Here is a 23,497-nt window from a genome sequence, read left to right as displayed (position 1 = left end):
ATTATCAATTCCAAACTAAAACTATATTTTAGCCATTAGATTAGAAGATCTAGTGATTGAAATAATGACACATGGATTATATTTTTAATTAAGAAAATTAATAAATAAAATTAGAGGGTATTAATGTCAATTCCCTCTCATTAAAATCATCTTAAAACTTTAAATTTACGCAACCCTCTCGATTTAAATTATTTTTTACCAAAAAATATATCAAATTAAAGATAATTTTATAAGGATCCAACGAGATCTCAATTGCATATGTTCCGACGACGTTCGGATGATGAAATTTGATATTTTTTATTTTAGTTTTCGTAAATGTTGATAACCAGATTTTTATCAACAAATACATAAAAAAATCTCAATAAAACCATGTAAAAATCTCACTAAAACCATATAAAACTCTCAATAAATATATGTTGATATTTTCTTGTACTAGTGTTGATATTCTTATATCATATTGTTGATATTTGTAATACACTATGTTAATATAAAAAAAATATTCACGAAAATTATCATATGATAACATAATGATGATATTACCCTTTTGTTAATATTTTGTCTACTATTTATTGAGATTCGTAAGATTTAATCTCATCCACTCATTTTAAATCTAAAGGTAGAGATTTGGTCTTAATTTTGGATTAGGGTGCTATAAGCATTAGAATATGACCCAATGCGGGACCTCATTCCATTAATTTTTTCAACTTACTTTTTTCCACATTTTTTAAAACCCACGCCGAATTAAACTTGGACAATATTTCATGGACGAAGGAAGTACTGTAGTTTAGAAAAGATATGATATAGGGAGTGGTTCAATTCAGAAATGTCATTTACTTAAAATGATAAGTTGATACCTTATCACTTGCCACTTGGAAGTACAAGTACAAAACATATGGTTGTCAACTGATAAATTCTCATTTTAAGATAGTTTTCAAATTGAATCACCCACTTTGATGATAATATATTTTTTTAAATAAAAAAGTCCAACTTATTGAGTTATATATTATTAGCTTTCTTAAAATCTCCCTGTCCATACAAAAAATAGTCTCATTTGTATATAACATAAGCTATACTGAACAATCGGTAAAATATGAAAAAAAGAGAAAAGCGAAAAAATAGTCGAGAACAAAAAAGGTGATGTATAATTATTTACCATTTAGTTATTATAGAGTATGACGTTGATTTTTGAATAAGATACATATTTTGGATTATTGGCATGCGTGTAAACAAGGTGTTCCACCAACATAGCTATAGCATGCGTGTAAACAAGGTGCTCCACCAACATAGCTATAGCCTTAGTGCTTGTCATACAATAAAACACCTCCACATTATGGATTTAGGAAAGTGTGGAAATTTTGTAGCAAGAGTATAGAGTTGACTTAAAAGATCTTGTGTTTATACAGCTCTTCTAATTTTAATAAATTTTTTTTAGAAGCATGCATCTATAATAATTTTTTAATATTAATGCAATGTACATAGGTCTAAGTTAAGTAAAATAACATACTCCCTCCGTCCCACATTTGGAGTGATAATTAGTTATGGCACGGGTTTTAAGGACGTGGAGTGTGTAATGAATGAAGTGAGAGGTGAAGTGTGTAATAAATGAAATGAGATGGTGGAGTGAGATGATGGAGTGTGTAATAAATGAAGTGAGATGATGGAGTGTGTAATAAATTAAGTGAGTTGGTAGAAGGTGGGTCCCTCTTTGACTTTTTGGTTTTTTATTTTTGTTTTGATTTATTTAATATAGATAATGACATTTGGGTGTAATTTTAGTGAATAATGGGGTAAAATTTTATGTGCAAATATGGTAAATTCTAAATGTTACTCCAAATGTGGGACGGACTTTTATGGCAAAATGTCACTCCAAATTTGGGACGGAGGGAGTAGTTTGTAAACTAAGGACCCGTTTTAATACCCTACGGAGGATAAAAAGGCGCCCAGTTAGTAATCAAGGAATGGAGGCCCGGTGGGCCAAAATTGGTTATCTTTGACGGCCGTTTGATAGACAATATTTAATTCAAACCCAATTTTTTTGTTATTGTTTGATAGCATATTAGGAAAAATCTATTTTAGCATTGAATGTATATTCTCGGTACAAAGCATAACTCATTTTCTTCTCTTTTTTCTCTCTCTTTTTCCACCTTTCCTTCCCGAGAAATTTCGGAATAAGGGTCTTAATTCGTTGACCTTTTGAAATTTGAGATTAATTTCGCTGACCTTTCAGAATATGAGACCAAAGCACGCGAATTTTTCGGAATAAGGGTTTTTTCATTTTTTTCTCTTTTTTCCTTTTCTTTTTCTTATTATTTCCATCACAAAATATATTAATGGACTAAACTATCCCTCAATAATATTTGAAACCTCAATTCTAGCATATATCTGATAAATCTGAAACGCCAATTCTGGAACCCCAATTTCTCTCGATAGTTGGGTGCTGCTGAAGATTTTACAGCTTCACAAGCCTATTTTTGATATATGAGCCCTTCATTAATCAAACCACTTTATACCAATAAGAAATTTATTTGTTTTCTCCCAATCACATTATGAATCCATTTTCTAATAAAGAACCGCAACAGATCAATATACAGTTTTCATAAAAAATTGTGGGGATAAAGAAAGAGTTTTTTTAATACTAAGCATTTAATTTGTACGGTAATAATTTGCTACTCCAACATCTGTTATAATGTTAATCAATTCACCAAAATGAATCTCATTTTCTAGTGCTCTACCCATCGACAATATCCAGAGCTCCATGTGGTGCGCCTTGCCCAGATTCATCCTCACTATTGCTGCCGTATCACCACTGCCGAATTCATCACTTGCTATTTTAAACCGCCGCGGAGTCTTAGTGGCGGCGTATCCTGCTATATTCTCACCGGAAAAACTAGAATATAGCACCCAACTCGTACATGGGAATACACTAACCTGAATCTCTTCAACAATGATTGCCAGTTGCTCAACTGGATTTTTGGTGGTTCTATTTACATGAATATTTGTGAAAAAGTTAAAATTTTTGAATGAAATTCAAATATATGTGGCGAAGTGGTTAGGAGGAGGATGAGAACGTGGTTTGGTACTGGAAGTTTCAAAACTGGAGTTTCAAATTATCAGATACGCAAGTATTGGTGTTTCAATTTGTATGGGGTAATTTGGTCCATTAATATATCTTGTAGTATAAATAATACTCCCTCCGTCCCACAAAAGATGTCACACTTTCCTTTTTAGTTTGTCCCACAAAAGATGTCACATTTCCTCTTTTGAAAAAAGTTCCTTCTCACATCAATTACTCCATCTGTCCCGCTTTAGGAGTCCCGGTTGATTAATTTTGGGCGTCCCGCTTTAGGAGTCCCGGTTGAGATAAATTAATAAAAAATGCATACAATATTTATTTATTACACACTTAAACACTTTTTTCTTAAAACATGTGCCCGACTCAACCGGGACTCCTAAAGCGGGACGGAGGGAGTATAAAATTATATTTTCTCTCACCATTTAACACACAAAATAACATCTCCTAAAATACCGTGCCATTTCCCAAGTGTGACATCTTCTCTGGGACGGAGGGAGTAGGAAAAAGAAGAAGAAAAAAATGAAAAAACCCTTATTATGAAGAATTCGCGTGCCTCGGTCTCATATTCTGAAAGGTCAAAGAAATTAGTCCCAAATTTCGAAAGGTCAGCGAATTAGACCCTTATTCCGAATTTTCTCTTTTTTCTCCCCTCTCTTTTTTCCCTCTCCTTTTTTTCGTAGGGTAGCCGAAGCGTTGTGGCTGGGTTTATTCAAACAGAACTAGGAGCATTGTGGCTGGGTCTATTTAAACAGAACTAGGAAATCTCTTGCTTATTGGTGGTTGGAAGGTAACGAGCCCTTACCCATTTCAACAAGGATGTTTCAATTTTGTTTGTACCATTTATTTGTGCTGATTTTATTTGTGCGCAATGTCAAACCTTTTGTGAAATTTTGCAATGTAGCTGTGTTCTAATTTTTGTTTACAATTGTGGGTGTTGGTGAAGATGTGAAGTATTGCAATTTATCTGTGTTCTAATTTTTTTTTACAATTGGTGAAGATGTGAAATTTTGCAAGGTATTTGTGTTCTAATTTGTGAACTGCGTGCAACAAAAATTAAGAGGATAAAGCTATATAATGAACTCCTACTTGAGAAGTTTGTGAGATGCACAATTGAATTTGCTGCTAGGGCTTGAGAGGAAAAGTTACTCAAAAATGGCGTATGTTGGAAGATTTGAGAAGAATGAAACTTGCGTCCCTTTTCTCAGTAATAGAATCGATGCAGATTTTAAAAAAATGGAAGATACTGTACATTTGTGGCTCAAATTTGCAGGCCTAGGCGGGCCAGAGTTAAAAAACGGGCTGATGTTTTGGCCCAACAAGGGTATTGTAGGGATCAGACCACTCGGGGTTCGCTAATTACCAGGACCTCTTTTATTGATTGGTTCTGAGATGGCTAATCTCAGATGGTACAAGCCAATACAACAGTGGTATCACGATTACACACTAAGTACAATGGTTACAATCAGGAACACTAGACTAATCTCAAGCACTCCTCTGGTCTTGAGATCCCATCACTTCCGATAGTACCTGCACACTTAGTAAGAAGATTAGTCACACAAGAAATGATCCCGAAGGATCTAAACCACAAGAAAGGACTAAAACCAAGCATCGGGCCACGAGTGGCTCAGGTCACAGTAGTGATTGCACTAGGCCTCAGACCTCCCCAATCCTCACAGCAAGTCACAAAGGAGAACACCGTTGAACGAACTCAAAACCAGAGATCTCACCGGTCAACGATCACCACGGCCTTCTCACACACGGACTAGCACGCACAACTCAGAACTTCACCGCGAACACAAGAACCTTCACAAGACACTCCAAGCACTTCACGATTGGTCACAGACGAAAGACCAAACCCTAGAAAGAGAAGGAAACCGAAGAAGTTGCCTAACACTCAATCTACACCGGTAGATCCTTTAGGAACTGAGAATCATCGGTGGAACAGAAAGCTCGAAGGGGAACTCCGGCTAGATTCGCCGGAATCTTAGAGAGAAGGAAGAGAGAAGGCGGTTTCTGAGAGCAGAGAGAGAGAGGTCGAAGAATTGAATGAATGAAGCCAAAGGGCACTCTCTCACTTAACAAACACATCTCGCATCCGATGGCTGCCGTGCACGATCCGTGTGGAGTTGCCACATGGCTCTCATCCAGCGGCTCTAGATAAGTAAACGGGCCGGACTTAATTTGGGCCAACAATTAATCATATGGGCTCAACAAAGACTAGCCCAACCAATTAATAATGGAAGTCCAAAGCAAGGAGTCCAATATTCAACATTCTCTACCTTTGGACTACTTCTGGAGAAACAGGGGAGAGCCTTGGTCTACTGCTGCTTCATCATTGCCTACAAGGCATTCCTATCACCAAAGAACAAAATGTTCATTAGATAGAAGATGCCAGGTTGCCTAACAAAACACCAGATGATAAACCAATTAGTTTTGTATGACTTAGCTTGCCTTGTGACTTCAGAGAGTCAACAAGGTCTTTCCCCCGGGACATGCAATGCACATGCTCAACCAAAATCAAAGTGCAATTTTTTGATGCATGACAACAACTTATCCACAGAAAGACATTTAGTACCCATATCAGCAGGGTTATAATCAGTATGCACCTTTTGTAAAAGAACTTCACATTTTCCCACAACATCCCTAATAAAATGGAACCTAACATCTATATGTTTAGTTTTAACATGGAAAACAGGGTTTTTACAAAGTTGAATGGCAGACTGACTATCAGAGTATAACACAGGAGCAGACTTAATAAAATTGAGTTCAGAGAGAACTCCCTTTAACCAGATTGCCTCCTTCATAGCCTCTGTAATGGCTATATACTCTGAGTCTGTTGTAGACAGAGCTACAATGTGTTGTAGTTGTGATTTCCAACTAACACAAGACCTGCAAACCTGAAACACATAGGAAGTTGTGGACTTCCTCTTATCCTTATCATTTGCATAGTTAGAATCAACAAAACCACACAACTCAACACCTTGATCATGCTTAGAAAAACACAAACCATACTTAGAAGTATTTTTCAGGTATCTAAGCAACCATTTGAGAGCCTCCCAATGCACTGGCCCAGGGTTAGACATGTATCTACTCAAGCAAGAAACAACATAGGCAATATCAGGCCTAGTACTAACTATAAGATACATCACAAAGCCAATAGCATTAGAATAAGGGACCTTTTGCATAGCTTTAACCTCAGATTCAGTTGAAGGACAAAGGTCCTTACTCAGCATAAAATGAGCAGCTAAAGGAATAGAAGCAATTTTAGCACTAAGCATATTAAACTTTTCAAGAATTTTTTGCACATAAGGTTCCTGATGAAGGACCAGAGAAGAGGACTTTCTATCCCTAAGGATATTGATACCCAAAATCTTTTTAGCATCACCAAGATCTTTCATGTCAAAATTTTCACATAAAGCACTTTGCACATGTTTAATAGACTTAATGCAAGGACCCATAATAAGCATATCATCCACATACAGCAGCAAGAACACATGCACTTTATCAAGGTTTTTCACATATAAACAAGCATCAAAGGTACTCCTAACAAAACCTAATTTCTGCATGCATGCATTGAACTTGATATTCCACTGCCTAGGAGATTGTTTAAGACCATACAGAGCCTTCTCAAGCAAACACACATGATTGGGAAAGTTAGGATCCACAAAACCCTCTGGTTGTTTCATGTAAATGGGTTTATCCAAATCACCATGAAGAAAAACAGTTTTGACATCCATTTGCTTTAATTCCCAATTAAAATGAGTACATAAGGCAAGCATCACTCTTACAGTAGTAAACTTAACCACAGGAGCAAAAAATTCTGTATACTATCCCCTCTTGCTAAGCAAAACCTTTGACAACGAACCTAGCCTTGTACCTCAACCCCTCAATCTCATCTTTCAATTTAAACAGCCACCTGCAATCAACTACAGAGGCACCAGGGGGCAGAGGCACAAGGATCCAAGTATTATTGACAAACAGAGAGTGGATTTCTTCTTGCATAGCTTTAAACCACAAATCCCAAAACTTGGACCTTTGAGCATACTTAATGGATTGAGGCTCATTTCCATCAGATTCAAACACATTAAAAGCTAGGGCAACTAAATTCACAAAAGAACCAAATCTATCAGGGGGTTTACCAACCCTTCTTACTCTATCCCTGGTTAATTGATAATTGTGTAAATCTGGATTATTATTGGGTTGTGGCTCACCATCAAAAACATTTTCATGGTCAGGGTCTTGGTTTTCCAGAGGCTCAGGGGGTATAGGATCTGGGTTGATAGGGGAAGAGTTCCACACCTGCTCCACCTCAGTGGAAGCATCACTGCCCTGGGACTCCACCTCACTTGAGGACCTCTCCTCAGATTGCTCCACCTCACTAAGAGGTTCACCTTCTGAGGATGGAGAAGCAGGGAACCTGGGAACAACACAAGGGAAGTCTTCTTCATTGAAGATGACATCCCTACTGACCACAACCTTGAAACCAGGTTCATCCCTAACCCACACCCTATAACCCTTAACACCAACAAGATAGCTAACAAGATCACCCTTCCTTGACCTTGGGTCTAACTTATCAGTTTTTGAATGAATAAAAGCATTTGGAGGTTTTGTTTTCCTTTCATATTAAGTTCTAACTCTTTATCGGGACTACTTTCTATTAGAAATTTAGAATGATGACAACCGAAATTTAGAATGATGACAACCTTTAACACTAGTAGATTATGCAGTACATATAGTTATTAACTTGATATATATATTCAAACACCTACACATACTATAATGTACTATAACTTAAACTAAAAGTTCAGATCTATGAGTTGGAAATCTATGTACAGTACTACTTATATAAAATTCAAGAGAATGAATTATGATTGTTGAACTTGACTTGCAGCCTCAGGCCACACGTTAATAAATATACGTATCAATTATCAATCTAGCTATCGGTAAAACACGTTTTACAAACTTTAGGTACATTAATAATTGAAATTTGAGTCTTTGTAATAAATGGGCGTCAACTAATTATTCGCTTGACTTATAAGGCTACTCATTTCATGTAACCCAACTTTGCCCAATTTCCAAACCCTATCTATAATTTATTTTACTATTTTCTTCGCCTCAGTAAATATTACTCCTATACTCATTTCCAAATCAAGGTTGCTCTCCGGACTATATGCATTTTGGAACTTCATGCAATATTTGAGAAAGGATACTAATTTCATGGTAAAATTTAATTACTAATTATAAAAGTTTAACTTGTTGAGTTCATGTTGGCTTTCTTACAGTATTTAATGATTAGTGAGTCTTAAATATAGAGCAACACCTTGATTTCTCAATAAAGATATTTTGGATTGTATGGTGGACTCCCTGAAAGAAGAAAAAAAAACATTGGAGAGTGTGTGAACAAGGCGCTCAATCAACTAAGCACAACATTGTCAAATACGCTGGGTGGGCCGAACCCATGTCCATATATAGTGGGCTAGATTGGGTTGGTTTTTTCCCCTAAAGAATATAGCTATAGTCTGGCTCAAGCCTCTTAGTAAGTGAGCTCCGCTAGACCGGGCGAGTTGCACAGAAAATTTTCTTTTATGCACTTTTTAATTTCTCATGTACTTTTTAATTTATAATGCTAAAATAACTAAATTTGGAGGATTAAAATAAATATAATAATTTATATTTTCGTTTTTAGTTCAAATATATATCCATTCGATAATTTTAGAATTACACGAAATTCCTCATTATTATTTATTAAATAAATATATATTTAAATTCGTTTTATTACAATTTTTTAAGAAAAAATATAATTGTAAAGAGGAATTTTATTAAAATTGAGTAGTAAAATTTAAGACAAATTAATATACTTAAGACTATTTTAAATTAGATGAAATTGTGATTCTTATTTGGACCGATCTTGTATATATTAGACTGAGTAGGTTAGCTAATGAGTCTGGTATTGAATTGACAAAATGTCTTAGAGCTCAATTTAATCAACAAACCCACATTTTTAGATGGGTCAGACTTAGAGACCAACCCAAAATCAACAAATAAAAAAAATAAAAGAATTGCTGAGGTAGAAGAAGTGCTAACACTAGATTGATTCATCATTTATCTCACTTGATGTCAACTAATCATAATAGAATATATCTTTAAATTTTTTATTTGCCATATATTTTACTTACTTTAGAAATTAAAAATCCATTAGTAGATACCAAAACCTTGAAGCAAGCATAAATACTACTCAATTAACATCTACTAATCCTAAAAAGAAAAGTCATTAATATCTTTAAAGTTAATTATTTGCCATATACAAACTCCTTCCGTCCCAAGTTACTTGAGCCGTATTTCATTTTGAGTTGTTCCAAGTTACTTGAGTCATTTCTCTTTTTGACTGAAATAAAATATTTAATCATACCTACTTTATTCTTTTTTTTACCTTATTCTTTCTTACTTTATTCTGTTATCTACTTTATTTTACTTTATTTAACTCACCAGACACAACTTTCTTAAATCCTTGCTGAAAAAAAATGCCTCAAATAACGTGGGACGGAGGGAGTACAACTTTAGAAACTAAAAGTTCATTAGTAGATACCAAATCCTTGAAACAAGCAAATAGAGTAATTATAAATTGAATATATATATATATATATATATATATATATATATATATAGGATTGTGATTAATTGAGATTTTTTATGCTAATTGAGAAATGAGATGCAATATCAGCCACTCATTTTTATTAAATGAGTGGTCCAGATTTTGCCACATAAAAAATAATTTTAGATTAATTTAATATGAAAGGGCAGAATAGTAATTTCTGGTAATTTTAAAAAGCCACTCTAAGCCACTGCACCAGCTTCAGTCGCTTCTCCTTCAAGCTTCCGCCGAGCTCGCCTGATCAAGTGACGATGATGAAACCGCACCGATCATCGGACTCCTTGTTCCAGGCGATCCGCCTGAAATCGAACCTCACGTTCCGTGATTTCAGTCTCGTGCGCCAGATCGGCAGTGGCGACATCGGCCACCTCTACCTCTGCCGCCTCCGCGGCGCGGCGGACGACGGCCGCCTCTACGCGATGAAGGTGGTGGACAACGACGTTCTCGTGTTGAAGAAGAAGACGCAGAGAGCGGAGATAGAGAGGAAGATCATGCGCCTCATCGATCATCCGTTTCTCCCTACACTTTTCGCCGAATTCGAAGCTTCGAATTTCTCCTGCGTCGTTATGGAGTTCTGCGTCGGTGGCGATTTGCACACGCTTAGGCATAAACAGCCGCAGAAACTATTCTCTCTCAACGCCGCTAGGTAATATTCAGATTTTTCAAAATTGAATTCCACTTAATCGCAAATCCTCAATGAAATCAATTTTTAATTTACTAATTTAGTGTTGTTGCAATTATTTAATTAGTTAGAATTAGTGTATTTTTGCAGATTTTATGCTCCGATTTTGACCTCCCTCTATGCTCTGCCGCTGTCCCCGCCGTCAAGTACCCTGACTTCTCGCCGCATCTGCCGTCACCGGCGAAATCCTCCGCCGCGTCTGCATTGACTCCGTTCTCCTGCATCTCCAACCGCTTTATTTGATCTGTGATTTGGTGATGGTAGTGGGGAGGAATTGGATTGGGTTTGATTTGGTGATGACAGTCGGGAGGAATTGGATTGGATTTGATTGGAGAATCAAGCTTAATCATAATGCACTCTAGGTGTTTGGTGATATTCCCCAATTGGAAATTAGTTGCTAAGAGTTAGATTTACGATTTAACTATCTCCCTTTTTTTAATGTTAACTAATGTCAACCACATACACAAATTCATGTCAACTATACACATATTTGGCTGAATTGAATTTTTTTATGCAGTTGTTCGAATTTCGATAAATCTCGTTGTATTTGCCTATGACTGAAGGTTCAATTCGTAGGAGAAATAGGCGTACATAGGAGTACACTGCATATTCGGTTCAATTCAGATTTTTTTGAGTTGTGTATATAAGGTGTTTGTGATATTGCCTAAAATATTATTGTTGACATAAATTATATAAGTTGTTGACATAAAGATGTTTATTTTTTACATAATTATATAGCTCGTTGACATAATAACGTTTGTTGTTGACATGAATTATATAGGTCGTTGGCATAAATTATATGTAAGACGTTGTTGTTGACATAAATAATATACGTCGTTGACATGAAAATATTTGCTGTTGACATTAATTATTTGTAAAATGTTATTGTTGACATAATAGTTGACATAAATAAAGTTTGTTGTTGACATGAATTATATAGGTGGTTGGCATAAATTTTACTGTTGACATAAATTATATATAAAACATTGTTGTTGACATGAATTATATGTAGAACGTTGTTGTTCACATAAATAATATAGGTCGTTGACATGAAAATATTTGTTATTGACATTAATTATTTGTAAAATGTTGCTGTTGACATAATATTTGACATAAATAACGTTTGTTGTTGACATCGTAGTTGACATGAATAATGTTTGCTGTTGACATCGTAGTTGACATAAATAATGTTTGTTGTTGACATCGTAGTTGATAAGTGAATTATAAGTATTATTTGTTAGTTGTTGACATTTTAATACGAGTTGTTGACATTCGATGTTCTCGGTATTGATATGTGAATAGTAAGTGTTATTTGTTAGTTGTTGACATTTTTATACGAGTTGTTGACATTCGATATTCTCGGTATTGATATGTGAATAGTAAGTGTTATTTGTTAGTTGTTGACATTTTAATACGAGTTGTTGACATTCGATATTCTCGGTATTGATATGTGAATTGTAAGTGTTATTTGTTAGTTGTTGACATTTTAATACTAGTTGTTGACATTCGATATTCTTGGTATTGATATGTGAATTATAAGTATTATTTGTTAGTTGTTGACATTTTAATACGAGTTGTTGACATTCGATATTCTCGGTATTGATATGTGAATTGTAATTGTTATTTGTTAGTTGTTGACATTTTAATATGAGTTGTTGACATTCGATATTCTCGGTATTGATATGTGAACTGTAAGCATTATTTGTTAGTTGTTGACATTTTAATATGAGTTGTTGACATTCGATATTGATATTGAAGATTTGAATGTTGAAGATTTGAAGATTTGAAGATTTGAATGTTGAAGAAGATTTGAAGATTTGAATGTTGAAGAATTGAAGATTTAAAGATTTGAAGATTTGAATGTTGAAGATTTGAAGATATGAATGTTGAAGATTTGAAGATTTGAATGTTGAAGAAGATTTGAAGATTTGAATGTTGAAGAATTGAAGAATTGAAGATTTGAAGATTTGAATGTTGAAGATTTGAAGATTTGAATGTTGAAGAAGATTTGAAGATTTGAATGTTGAAGAATTGAAGATTTAACGATTTGAAGATTTGAATGTTGAAGATTTGAAGATTTGAAGATATGAATGTTGAAGTTTTGAATGTTGAAGATTTGAAGATTTGAATGTTGAAGAAGATTTGAAGATTTGAAGATTTGAATGTTGAAGAATTGAAGATTTGAAGATTTGAATGTTGAAGATTTGAAGATTTGAATGTTGAAGACTTTAGAAAATGATTTCAAATGTATTTTATTTTTGTCCTCTACATTATTAATGAAAAGACAATTATACCCCCTTGTTGACATAATGTAATAGTTGTTGACATTAAATTAATCTTGTGAATTAGTGGCTGAGATTGCATCTCATTTTTCAATTATGCCCAAAAATCTCATCCTAACAAGACCCTATAGGGAGATGATCAAAATAAGAATGCATTTAAACCCAGAAATGCAGCCCAAATCTTGGCCCTGGGATTAGATGATCTAAGGGTCAATAATTAACCCAAAACACGGAAGGTCATAATTAAGTAGTTTTAGGTCATATTGTAATATTTGAGTTTATGTCATGTTAAGATCATTTTAGGTCATGCTTTGTTAGCATGACCTAATAATAAACTAACTATGACCTAAAAATGCCCTACGTATGACTGTGTTCTGCGTTTCTGTATTTAAAACTGGTCTTCATAGATCAAAACCCTATAGTTTATTATTAGGTCATGCTAACAAAGCATGACCTAAAATGATCTTAACATGACATAAACTCAAATATTATAATATGACCTAAAACTACTTAATTATGACCTTCCGTGTTTTGGGTTGATTATTGACCATTAGATCATCTAATCCCAGGGCCAGGATTTGGGCTGCATTTCTGGGTTTAAATGCATTCTTATTTTGATCATCTCCCTATATATATATATATATATATATATATATATATAGGGTCTTGTTAGGATGAGATTTAGGAATACAGAAATACAGACTAAACATGGACCGTAAGATCTGGAAATGAACGGTAACGATCTGGCTTTTTCAACATTTTCTGTGGGTCATAATAAGAGTGAGTTATGTCATGTAAGGGTAATTTAGGAATGGAAAATACAATGATCTGCCCTTTCCGTTTTTCAAGAGCAGATTAATTGGGATCATTAATCCACACGTTATTAAGTGGATTCTTCGGTTCCCGCGCCATTCAATTCCTCTCTCTCACCCAAATACCACCACAAAATCCGCAAACCCTACAAACTTCACTAAAAATCACCCAAATCATCTTGGCATCAGATTCGTCGAAACCCTAGAAAGCTCTAACAACTGATTCGCCGAAGAAGGGATCGTCTGGGCATCAAAATCGTCTTCAAGATCGTCTGGAGTGTATTTTTCAACCATGACGGAAAAGGTTTGTATGTTTTGTTTATTTTTCAATTTCACCGAAACCCAACTCAAATCTGACCCAAATTTCAATTCCATTTGTTGGCTGTGACCTAGTCTATCAACGAACTAATGTGAAGAAGAAGGCACCGCCAAAACCTAGAAACCACAAAGGTATGTCGACTACATTGTCTGGGTTATTATATGAAGTAATGAAGTTTTAATTCTTTTTCGGCACTCTGTTTTTTGTTCGCTGGTTTTTTCTTAATCCGCTCTGTTACATGTTCGACTGAACTTCTCGATTTGGTATCTTGGTTCAACATATACCTATTCTCATTTTGTACCTCTGTTTTTTGAAGAATGAGTTAAGTGAAATGTGATATACTATTGTAAAAGGACAAATATGAGATATAATTGATGGAAAATAGGTCATACTATTATTATTTGTTTGTGTAAATGTTAAACACTAAATTGTTGATGCTTCATGTACAGCACTACAAAAGAATATTCTGCACACAGTGAAAAAGGGATAGGAAATGCAAAGGATTTAACGAATTATGAAAAAGGCCAGTAAACATAAATCATAACCTGATATGCTTGTGACTGTATCTCAACTACACAATTGATGTTTATTGACGAGTACGCCGCAGTATTAACATTGTTTTTATGCAGCGAGTTTGGAGGGGAACACGAAAGGGATAGATCCGACAGCAAGTGCAAACAATGCGGAGAAAGGTTGTAACTATGAATTTATTGGTTTGACACTTTGGAATATAATTGTTAGTACATAATTAAGTGGGAACATATAATAGTTTGTTGAGTCGGTGGTCATTTTAACAAGGTTAAAGTTATATCTATTTACTTTATGTAACTGTCCTTTTTGAGAAACTAAGTTGATAATCTCTCAGATATAGTACCACCTCCAAATATGGTTGCTGAAGGAGAAAAAGATAAAGAAATAGGTGAAGATATTTCCATTTCTAGAAAAGGTACTTACTTTTAACACAAATCATAACTTGTTGTGATTGATATGATATCTCTATTACACAATTGTTGTTTTATGACGTCACCTATTAATATTAACATTGTTTTATTATACAGATGCAGTCATTGGGGAAGTAGAAACCTCTGCCATTGGGAAGGAAGGGGCTGGAAACTTAAAACATGCTGCAAAAGGTTAAACATTTACATTGGTTTGTTTGACTCGGTGGAATTTATTCTTATCTAAGTAAATTAGGTCGAACATGTCATAGATTGTCCACTGGGATGTCATTTTTACACACAGTGCACACCATTAGTGCTTTGGGGTCATAATAACCGGATACATGAGTCATGCTAAAGTATGGGTAATCAAGGTCATAATAATTCATTATTTGAGTCATGACATAAACTACTGAGTACAACAATGTCTCATACAACCACTGTTAATGGTACTGATATTGCACCTCATAATAAAGTTGGAACATGTCATCAAATGTCCACTCTTATGTCATTCTTAACCACATTGAACATTATGTTCATACTAAGGGAGTGTGTAAATAATTCATCAACATGACCAACGACAAGGCTGAAATATACAATATTCAGATGGAACATGTCACATATTCCTCCCTCTGCTGTGTATTCTCACTATTGAGTTGAGTTGTGCTTCTTTATTTTATTTTAATGACTTTGAATGTAATTAATTGTGTCTGTGATGTGGTAATATAAATGTCATATTTGTGTAAGATATGTGTATATAACATTTGAATCATATAATATCTGTAAAATGTATTAGTTAGTTGCAAACTTGAGAAATTTTAATGCTTATTCCACTATGATTCAAGAAATTGATGCACTACAGTTTGTGTGCCATATAATAATATTGTCATACTTGTGTAGGATTTGTGTCATTCATCTACGGTCGTGTCCCAGAGACATTGATATGTGTGACACATTAGTCCTCACAGAACTACTTAAATGTTATTTATACTGACACAGTGCATGTCTTGCATAGGACGTTCTTTTGTAAGTATTTAACCATGATTGGTTGTCACAATCATTGCAAAACAATGATCAACGTTCCTATTTCAGAGGTTGAGGATGAGTTGGAGAACGACAGGTAATAGTGATGACAACGGTATTTATTTGCTCAGTATACATGGGTGAAAGAGAAGGTCAATGGAATTGTGGACTATCGACTAAAAACAAAGGTGTGTTTCAGTATCTAAGAGCAAAATACAATCGTGTGTTGATGCTGGCAAGAAATAGTCATAGCGCATTACTGAATAAAGAGTTGGCGTCCAAGCATTATGCAAAGGAGAGCAAGAAAAAAAAAGATCAACGTAGAAAGGATGATAGCAAACTACGTTTCTTAAACAATGGTTATGTCATACCTAAAGCTTCTGAAACATTTCGTTCATTTCTTTATAGATTGCCACTATTTTATTGAATCGATGTTTGGAGCCTACAATTCTATTTTTTCAAAACATGTTTATCTGTCGGTTGGATGTCATTGTTAATATATGTTATTTTATCTTTAAGGTGAGAAAAACATGAACAATTCATGTGATGAGAATTACTCGATACATTGTGTCATAATAAATGAATAACTATGTCATAGCATTGTTAGGTTAATTTGTGTCATAATATACCAACATTCGAGGCATGACATAATACTACTGAGTACAAGAATGCCTCATAAAATTTGATTGAGCTGTTCGTTTCAAACAAACTTAATATAAGTACGATCGAAGAATATTTTCATGTGTTGAACATATTGTAAAAAACAAATACACTATTCTTCTCATGGTTGTAACATAATAAAAAATCCAAATATAAGCACGACCAAAGAATACACAAACAATAACACAATACAATTCAGCTTTTGGGCCGTACTAAACGGATATTCGAGTCATGGAAACGTATGGGTAAACAGGGTCATAATAATGGAATATACGAGTCATGACATAAAACTACTAAATAAAAGATTACTTTGCCGGTTGACCCAAAACATCACGTATTCTTTTGGGTCATACTAGACTGAAATTTAAGTCATGGAAAAATATGTGTAAATTGAGTCATAATAATCCAATATCGAGTCATGACATTAAACTACAAATCTGCACACGAATATGAGTAATTTCAAACAATTTGCCAGTGCAAATAAAATGGACTCAAAAAAAAAATTAAACTGAAGTCACTTTGAAATTGTGGAATGCAAACTCAAAGTCCGTGAAGAAAAAGAAGAAGAACAAACTGGAAACTAATTAGAATGGAAAATGAAATGAAGATCGTTATAAATCTTCATGGAAGATATGAAAGAGAGAAATTAAGGATTGTTTACTGGAAAGTCACGCTGACAATTAGTTAGTGAATAGAGGAAATAGCAATATCATAGGACTTACCATAACTAACGAAATGAGAGATTGAAAAAATTGGCCTTTAATGATAATTAGTAATTAAATGAATAACTATGTCATAGCATTGTTAGGTTAATTTGTGTCATAATATACCATCATTAGATGACACGTGGCATTAATCTAACCGTTAGATCATAAGATCCAATGGACTGCAAGTGTTTTGAGTTTTACTTATACTTAGCGTTCTGACCTGAATACATCCCTATATATATATATATATATATATATATATATATATATATATATAGGAATGTGATCAAATGAAAACTCTAAATATTGTACAAACTCAAAACTATGATCTAGACCATTGAAAAATGTCAACAGATCACAAAAAAGCATCAACAGGAAAATGTCAACAGAATTTCAACGGTAGTCAATGATTGATGCTGTGTTGATATTGTGTTGATACTGTGTTGACATTAAAATCTTGAAATTTTACACCTGTGTTGATATTGTATTGAAACAGTATTGAAGCTGTGTTGAGGAGTTTTGAGTTTGTACCATATATAAGTTTGCATTTTATCACTACCCTATATATATATATATATATATATAGGGTTTTAATCTATCAAAAGAAGGGCCTAAGTACCAAAATACAGACCAATTACCAACCGTCAGATCCATATGTGAGTGGCCACGATTTGTTGTTTAAATTATTTCGTTTGAGTCATAATAAAAGCAAAATGCGTCATGTGAAGGGTATTTTCGGTAGAATAAATAAGTGGAACCGTCATGACCATTTTTAGTGTGCGGATTTAATGGGAGTGTTTACTGCACATGCTAAAATCACTCATTTATTGAAATCCCCCAAATCAAACGGATTAAATCCCAAAATCAGAGACCCAAAACCTAAACCACTCTTCTCTCGCTTCTCCAATAAACCAAAATCCTCATCGCCGACGATTCTTCAGTAATGGTGAATACACGCTTGGCTGGAGCAGCGAAGGATGACGGAAAAGGTTAGCAAGGATTTCTAAATCCCTAGTTTTTTAGAATGAGCAATCTGAATTGACACAGCGTTCTTTTGTGTTGGTACCGCCAAAAGCAACAACGAAAATTTGTATGTTGTCTAAAATATTTGGGTTATTTTTGTTCGGATTATATTTGAATTTTCATATGACAAATCTTTTCGTGTTGATGTTTGTCTTCCTGAACAGCGACTGCAACTATTCTACACGCGTCAAATGTAAAGGCTGCTGGAAGAGATGACCCAAAACAAGGTTAATGTGTTATTTTTTAGGTTATTATTATGTAGTAGGTTATTATGGTTTTCTACACTGAAACAATGAATTTTGTCTACAAATTGAGTTCAACTTAGGATTACATACTCAGACTGTCGTAGTGGATGTTTCAAAGGCTGTTAAAGGTTAATGTGCTAATCTACACAAATAATGAATGAGGTCATAGCTTTGACTGTTTTGTGTCATAGTTCAGAAACATTGATTGTTGCAATATTTTTTTTTAAAAATTGATATGAACAGAGTTTAGTGTTATGGATTGTTTGAGGTTATTCGATAAAATTTCTAGTTTTTTAAGTCATTGTTAGTTTTTGTTAACATCATTTTAGGGTATGCTTAATATCATAACATAAAAAGCATATTAAAATTGACCTCCGTGTTGTCTAAACAGGACCTATGTAAATTAAAAGTACGGGTTTGAAAAATACGGATGTCATTTTTAGATCATTTTAGGTCATGCTTTCTATATGCCTTCAAAGACTAAGAATGACTTCATTTATATGTACAGGTACTGTGGTAGAGAATGTTGATGCAGCTGACTTACAAGAATGCGGAGATCAATGTTGAAAAATGATAGCAAACTACATATCTTAAGCAATTGCTATATGTCATAAATAAAAAGACTGGAACTTTGTTTCATTTTTTTTTTAGTTTACCACTGTTTTAAATTAAGGATGTTTAAACAGTTTAGCTTTACATATTTGGATGGTGTTTTAGAAGTGGCGTCAGATGTTATTGTTTCTTCAATTTATATATGAATACTAGTGCCAAACAAGCTCTTTTTTATGTCATACTCTATGCGTGTTAGAATATTTGAGTCATAATAAATGAATATTTGGGTCATAGCATCGTATGGTTAATTTGTGTCATAATAAACCAACATTCTGGTCATTATATAACACTAAGGAGTACCAGAATGCGTCATGCAAATCTGATCAAAATGTTCGTATCAAACAAATTGAAGTTAAATACACGATTATATGTCGCAATGTTTGTAATGCTTTCCTCTTGTTTCTTGTAGTCGAAATACCATATGATGAAAATTACTTCATACATTGGGTCATAATAAATGAATATTTGGGTCATAGACTTGTTTTGGTTAATTTGTATCATAATAAACCAATATTCGGGTCATTATATAATACTAAGAGTACCAGAATGCGTCATACAGACCTGATCGAAATGTTCGTACCAAACAAACTGAAGTAAAACACAAGATTATTCTCATGTTTTTGACATATTAAAAAAACCCAATATTAATATGGCCGAAGAATACACAAACAATAGCCCAAACATCAATTCAGTCAACAGCTTGAAAGTGGGTGAAGGACCAATATTAGCACCAGCACAATCCGTAATAAATTTTTGGTGTACTGGATCAAGTTGACGATTTAATCTCATGAACTTCTGGTGTTGTACCAAAATCATGGGGTGGTTGTGTTTTTCGTTCAAGTGTTGAATGACATAACCACGGTAAGAATCGAATTTGAATGCAACCCGAGCATTACATCCACATTTTTTCGATTTACGTCGTCGTTTGGGTTGTTCATCGCTAAATTTATGTTCACCTTCTCTGTTACACACCATGTAAAACCATATGGTGAGATCATCAACCTTCTTTGAACCGTTCTTCCTTGTGTCAAAATCGACACGGCGCCCATAGTTCTCGTAGAACTCAATGGCGTTGTCCAATGTGGGGAAGCTACGGCCAACAAAAGGTTTATGCTCTATAGGGCATTCTGGTCTATTTAAATCTGAAATAATTCATAATCAGAACACACATAAAAACTAACGATGAAGTAAAGACAAGTTTCCATCTACTGGATTTAGAATGATAATAGGTCATAATAGGATGAAATCGCGGCATACAACAAGTTCAATTGTCTTATACGAAAATGGGTCATACTAAACACAAATCGAAGCATAGCGGAAAAATCGATCAAATAATATAGATGAAAAGATTCATACAACAGAAGACAATGTCAGTTCATAAATACAAATATATAAATTGGAGCAACACAAACAAATGAAAATAAAGACAATAACCATAACTTGTATTATCAAGAACGTCATCGGAGTATGATCGATTATCTACATGATAAGTAGAATGGGTGTCGGATTCCATCGACGATGATATAGAATTGAAAATGGAACAGATTAATCTGGAACACGATTGGAGTTGGGATCTGCCAACGACGATGATATAGAATTGAGAATGGAACAGATTAATCTGGAACAAGTATAATGGAAGTTTGATGGTACAGTGGCCGAAGAAGATGAAGATACGAAGGAGATGATTTGTTAGTGGAACAAGTATATTGGAATGTTAACTCATAATCACGCATATGATTTGTTAGTGGAAAGAGAAATTGCAAGATTATAGGAGTTGACATAACAATCGAGATGTAGCTAATGACTTTAGTAACCTTATTGGCTTTTTAGTGAATTAGTGAATTAATTGAGCCATTAGATATTTTAATCTCAAGATGATCTCGTCAGATCCTAAGGCTGAAAATTGGCCTTTATTTCTTTATTTAAAGTCATTTTTGTTTTGATCAAAATCATATATATATATATATATATATATATATATATATATATATATATATATATATATATATATAGGGGGTGCGTTAAAATAACAACACTCTTAAAATGACACTGTGACACCACGCTAGACTATAATATTATATATGCTAGACTGCAATAGTATAAACGCTAGATTGCAATCTATAGATTGCAGTCTCGCGTATTGGATATTGCAGTCGGAAAAAATTGCAGTCTAGTGTATTGGATATTGCAGTCCGTGAAAATTTACCCTTGAGCAATTTTTATGATTGCCAAATGGCAGCTTATTATTTGTCCACATATACAAATGATTGGCTAGGAATGGTGGTATGGTGTTATTTTAAGAGGTGTTGTCATTTTAACACAATCCTATATAGGGGAGTGTTATATTGCTAACTCAATGCTTAATTGCTAACTACAACTCAATAATAGCCATTAGATATTCAAATTAAAGGCCTATATCATCAACCACAAAATGTCAATACGATCAACAAAAAACGTTAATAAGGCTATAGGATTATTCCAATAAAAATCAATAGGGGTATTAATGTCAAGTTAGTTATAACTAACTTTTAAAAGAAATCCCAAAACTTTAAATTCATATAACATATATCAAATTAAAGATAATTTTATAAGGATTCCAACGATATACTACATGCATATGTTCCGACGTCAAAATTTGAAAAAAAAAATCTAGAATTTTCGTATTTTTCGTACACAGGTTAATGTCAATGCAGCTAAGATAATATGTCAATATAAAGCATATACAATGTCAATCCTAAATTTGTGTTGACATTCTCAAAGCATTGTATTGATATTTTCGAAACACTATATTGACATTTCATCCAAAACCCTAATTTGGCATTTTTTTTTTATCTTTTTCGATTTAATTAATAAAAACGAAAAATTACACTTGGCAAATTGTAGACCACGCGTTTTTTAAAATCATGTGGCCTTAAATTAGTTGTAGTTAGCAATTAAATGATGAGTTAGCAATTGATCACTCCCCATCCTATATATATATATATATATATATATATATATATAGGGTTTTGATCTATGAAGATCAGATTTAAATACAGAAACGCAGAACGCGGTCATACGTAGGGCATTTTTAGGTCATAGTTAGTTTATTTTTAGGTCATGCTAACAAAGCATGACCTAAAATGATCTTAACATGACATAAACTCAAATCTTATAATATGACCTAAAACTGCTTAATTATGACCTTCCGTATTTTTGGTTAATTATTGACCATTAGATCATCTAATCCTAGGGCCAAGATTTGAGCTGCATTTTTGGATTTAAACACATACTTATTTTGATCATCTCCCTATATATAGGGTATATATATATATATATATATATAGGGTAGTAATATAATGCAGACTTATATATTGTACAAACTCAAAACTCCTCAGCACAGCTTCAACACTATTTCAATACAATATCAACATAGTGTAAAATTTCAAGATTTTACTATCAACGCAGTATCAACACAATATCAACACAGCATCAATCATTGACTACCGTTGAAATTCTGTTGAAATTTTCTTGTTGATGCTTTTTTGTGATTTGTTGACATTTTTCAATGGTCGAGATCATAGTTTTGAGTTTGTACAATATTTAGAGTTTTCATTTGATCACATTCCTATATATATATATATATATATATATATATATATATATATATGAGTAAATGTCAATTTTGGTCTGAAACATATGACCAAAATACCAATTTGGTCCAAAACATTCACTTTTTGAAAAACAGGTCCATAACAAATGAAATTCTTGTCGGAGTGATCCTTTTTTTACAGTTCTGTCAAAAAATTATCGGTCATGCCACTGTGCAATTAGCGTTGACAGTTAGTTTTTTAACGGAACCGTAAAAAAAAGGACGACTTCAGCGACATTTTCATTTGCTATGGACCTGTTTTTCAAAAAGTGAATGTATTGGACCAAATTCGTATTTTGTCATAGTTTTAGGACCAAAATTGACCTTCAATCTATATATAATCAAGATTCAAGAATCCCACTATTTTGAGTGTGAGTGCCTATTTAAGCTTATTCTCCTCATAGCTGCGATCACTCACTCACACATTAGGTTGGTATTTTTGAGTTAATCTCTCTCTCTCTCTTTTTTCTCTAACTGAATATATAGATTAATTCTGCAACTAACCAAATAGTTAGTTTGTTTGATATTCCATAGACAATGGCTAGATTGGCGCGGTCGGTCGAGCCCCTCTGACCCTACCTAGCTCCGTCGCTTGGTGAAGTTCCTATTGTAGCTCCGCTTATTGTCCTTATTTTAACACCTCTTTCTATTTTTGAATCACAGACAGAATAAAAATCATAGCGATGATTTGTGGTGATGTTCTTGACCAACTAACTACGTCAAGTATATATATGCAACATTAATCCAGCTAAAACATATTATAAATTCAATTTACATAGGACTAAGCTAAGTAAAATAACTTACTACTAGTTTGTAAAAAAACAGAGTAGAAGAATCG

General features: G+C 33.8%; 1 long non-coding RNA gene across 1 annotated transcript; it reads left to right on the top strand.

Annotated features, from left to right (window-relative positions):
- The first annotated feature begins 17,990 nt into the window (after window positions 1-17,990).
- On the top strand, window positions 17,991-19,134 carry LOC148930785 (uncharacterized). The gene is made up of 3 exons (XR_016136493.1): window positions 17,991-18,137; window positions 18,336-18,398; window positions 18,925-19,134. It is a non-coding gene; the product is annotated as an uncharacterized LOC148930785 (long non-coding RNA).
- The last annotated feature ends 4,363 nt before the right edge of the window (window positions 19,135-23,497 follow it).

This window comes from Salvia hispanica, chromosome 3 (assembly GCF_029641045.1).
Source record: "Salvia hispanica isolate PSC_SH4W2 chromosome 3, Shi_PSC_v1, whole genome shotgun sequence".
Classification (NCBI taxonomy): domain Eukaryota; kingdom Viridiplantae; phylum Streptophyta; class Magnoliopsida; order Lamiales; family Lamiaceae; genus Salvia; species Salvia hispanica.
The sequence above is the reverse complement of the archived record's forward strand: the minus strand, read 5'-3'. Positions and strand labels throughout refer to the sequence as shown.